The following is a 3,454-nucleotide window of genomic DNA, read 5'->3' as shown; positions in this document are numbered from 1 at the left end:
AAAAAAAAAAAAAAAAAAAAGAAAGAAAGCGAGCGAGGAACGGAATGGAATAGATCCTTGCCCCCCTTTTACAGCGACCCGAGTTAACTTTATTAATCAAGGAAATCGGGCCACATGCGTTGAATCTCAATGCCGGGGGGACTGAGTCGGCTTCTAATTCGAGCCTTTGTTCACCGACCGTTTCGAAATGGTAACGATCGGTGGAGGAGGGGAGACGGTACGAGTACACACGCGGTGAAGGGAACGGAGAAACGAGAATTTTCCTCCGCCGATACTCGATTCCTTTATCTCTTCGGAAACCGTGATTCTCTTCCAACCGATTTTTCCAACTTTCGTATCGTCGATTCGTTCCTCTCTCTCTCTCTCTCTCTCGAGTCGACGACTTCCGACGTTCGAATTTTCGATGAAACGGTTCCGGAAAATGGTCTCCTGTCCGGAGGAAACGCGCAGAAGAAGTTACAATGTGCCGTTCGCGTGAAGAGAAAGAGAGAGAGAGAGAGAGAACTCTGGCGCGGCGAGAAGAGAAGCGAAGGAACCGGCGGTACGCGGAACGTCCTCGAGAGCGCGGGTAAGAGGTTCTGAAAATGTCTGATCACGATGCACGATAGCCCAACGCGTACCGAACATTAAAAGCCGGTTTTACGGTTATTGCCCACCGGTACGGGCGTTTTTTCCTTCCTCCCTCCCGCCCATCCGCCGCCTTTTCTTTTCGTTCCTTTTTCTGTGAAACGAGCGCCTCGGGGGGTCAAGAGGAGTTGCAGCGCAACTCGGTAGCTCGGAGACGAGGGCCCAACTATTAAGCTTATTGATTGAAGCCTCGACCGAGCGCGCTACGACCTTCCCTACTTCCCTTATCTTCGTGTCTACCCTGTCTACCTTCTCGTGTCCAAACGGGCACGAGGTAGCGCGAGGACGCTTCGAGTAGACATCCTCGCTTCCCGGATGGACGCTATTACTCCCCCCTTCCTCCCTTCCCCGTCTTATTAACTTCGCACTTTTAAAATCGTCGACGGTTCGATTAAGATTTTTCTTCCTAACTGCATCACGATCCCTCGGCTACTGTATATTTCCGTATTCAGGATTGTCACGCCGTGAATCCATTGCTACGTTGCCGATTGGTTTAGGAATGGTTAAAGAAACAGATAGAAAGAGAGAGTTAAAAGATTGGAGTGGCCGCAAGTAGAGGTATCCTGCACGGGTCAGCCATATATATATGTCTCTCTCAAAATAAATATAAATTCTATCCGTGTTTCTTAAAAAAATACGTGACACGATCATATAACGAATATAATAACAAGGAAAATTGTGTTTAATTCCCTATTTTCGTCGATGCGACGAAGATGATCGGTAGCCGATATCGAATATATTCTCGTGAAATTTTCGCGAAACCGAATCGCGTCGCGATAAAAAGTGATGGTGCGCCGATCGCAATTGGCACAAGGCTGTGCCGCCGTGCGTTTTGCTCTCGGTCATGGTAAAAGTATCGAGCGTACGCTTTTCATTACCATTCCGATCACGCGGCGCGATCATCGTTCCGAGCGGAAGCTGCGTGCTCGGATGGAAGGGAGGCGGAGACGAGGCTCGTTTCTGCGTTGCGAGAAAAAACTCGAAAATCGACATTTCGGTCTTTCGCGAATTCGAGCCAGGTAGAAGGCACGAAACAATCGCGAAATGCGCCCTCGTTTCGATCGAGAGAAAGAATTCTCCGTTTTAAACGAAGGAGAAGGAATCGGATATGGCAAAAACTAATTCAATTTATCGCCATCGTTCGAATAATTTATAACTGTTATATAAGGTAAGGTAAGGAAGAATATTAAACTTGTTTTTGGATCGTGTCGTGGATAGCGTTTACGGGATACATAATCCAAGAGAAATTTTCGCGATTTATCACGGAGCGGGTGTCTCTGGGATCGGCCGCTTTCTCTCGCGATGAATTACGATAGATCCTAGGATGAGCTTTGATCGAACATCCTCCGAGTATCCTTCGAAAGACAAGACGAAAATGGATCGTTTTTCCGACCACCGTCGTGTGAAAAGCGAGTCGACACAATTCTTGACGATAGAGGCAATATCATCGTATACATTTAATCGTTTCGTCGTTGCTCCGAATTCACGGAGGGGCGAAGAGACGATAACAAAAGGATGATAGATCGATAATCGATCGGGATTAACCCGAGGCCGGGGCCGGTATTTCTATGCAAATTCCCCCGTATCGGTGGAAATGCAAATGCCGTATCAAGGCTATCATTCTCGTCGACACCTGTCGTAAATTTCGTATCGGCTCGCGTCGTCTATCTCGTACGCGGTGGCTGCCTTCTAAATCACGCTAATTGACACGGAATAATTTCGTGCCGCCCGATATCCAAGTAATAAAGCGAAAACAGGGGCGACGTTCTGTATAATTAACGTTCCGGAGATCTACGACTGGTGTTTATTACGCCTCGTGATTGACAACTCCCCGCCACGTCGATCCCTCCTCCTTCTCTCGATCAATCGTTATCGAGAAACCGACACGTTGACATTGCAATTTTCAACAACAACGTTATCGCGCGCTTTAAATAATAACAACATGGTTGCGAAACCATGTCTTTCCTCCTCCGTTATTTCGCAAAATTCCCATCTCTGCGGCATTACATCATCGCGTGATGATCGACACGCACGTTGACGACGCGGATCAACGCGCCCAGCCATTTCCAATTATTCCCTCGGATCGGACATCTTCGAACCCACCAATCGGAAGCGCGTCGATTACCCTCACCTTCGATTCGATTTGCACGAGAATTCCTCGCTCCTTCATCTAAATACCATCGTAATCACCGTATTTAACGTTGCCTCTGAATTATTATCTTCTCTCGACGACACGAATGGGCGGAGTGATTCGACTCGAGGTGAAGATCCGATCGAGGCATTCCACGAGGGCGCCCCAGAGCGTTTAAATCGCTCGAATTCTACACCTTCCTTCTCCTCCTTTTGCTTCACTCCTCTCCGCTCCTTTTCTTCCTTCCTTCCTTCCTTCCTTCCTTCTTTTTTTCACTCGCGCCAAGCGTTTTCACTCCTCGCTCCTCCGGGCGGTGCAACCGTATTACACGCGACACCTATACCGCGACCGGCGCAGTCTGTAATTCCGCGCGTTACGTTGCATTAGGCGTATTAGCCTGGCTATCATTAGGTATAGCAGCGCGGCTTGTAATCAGCCGCTCGCTTGTCGCTTCGCTGCACTCGTTTAACGCTCGTCGCTCGTCGCGGCCTCTTTAATTGATATCGACCGATTCGAGGAGAAAGCCGTTCCTCGACACGCTTCCCGCATCGAGCAGCAAATTACGTAGGATCGACGGTGTTGTTGTTTCGTCGGCGATGCGTCACAGGATTTTTTTTCTCAATGGTAAAAATTTATAATAAAAAGTAGATACATAGTTTCGTCGTTGAAAAAATTATTCACAATCGATTCGTGTTT

The 3,454-nt window shown here is 48.0% G+C and overlaps 1 protein-coding gene and 1 long non-coding RNA gene across 5 annotated transcripts in view; both read left to right on the top strand.

Annotated features, from left to right (window-relative positions):
* Positions 1-2,907, top strand: part of LOC116185285 — a 17,661-nt gene extending 14,754 nt beyond the window's left edge. Inside the window, exon 3 of the long non-coding RNA XR_004150096.1 lies at positions 2,895-2,907. This is a non-coding gene — a long non-coding RNA (uncharacterized LOC116185285). The remainder of the gene's footprint in view (positions 1-2,894) is intronic.
* Positions 1-3,454, top strand: part of LOC102671059 (Krueppel-like factor 6) — a 236,668-nt gene that overhangs the window by 172,219 nt on the left and 60,995 nt on the right. The gene's annotated exons all lie outside the window — the stretch shown is intronic.

The sequence above is a fragment of the Apis dorsata genome, unplaced genomic scaffold, assembly GCF_000469605.1.
Source record: "Apis dorsata unplaced genomic scaffold, Apis dorsata 1.3 scaffold_149, whole genome shotgun sequence".
Taxonomy (NCBI): Eukaryota; Metazoa; Arthropoda; class Insecta; order Hymenoptera; family Apidae; genus Apis; species Apis dorsata.
Note: the sequence above shows the minus strand (reverse complement) of the source record. Positions and strands in the feature narration are given on the sequence as shown.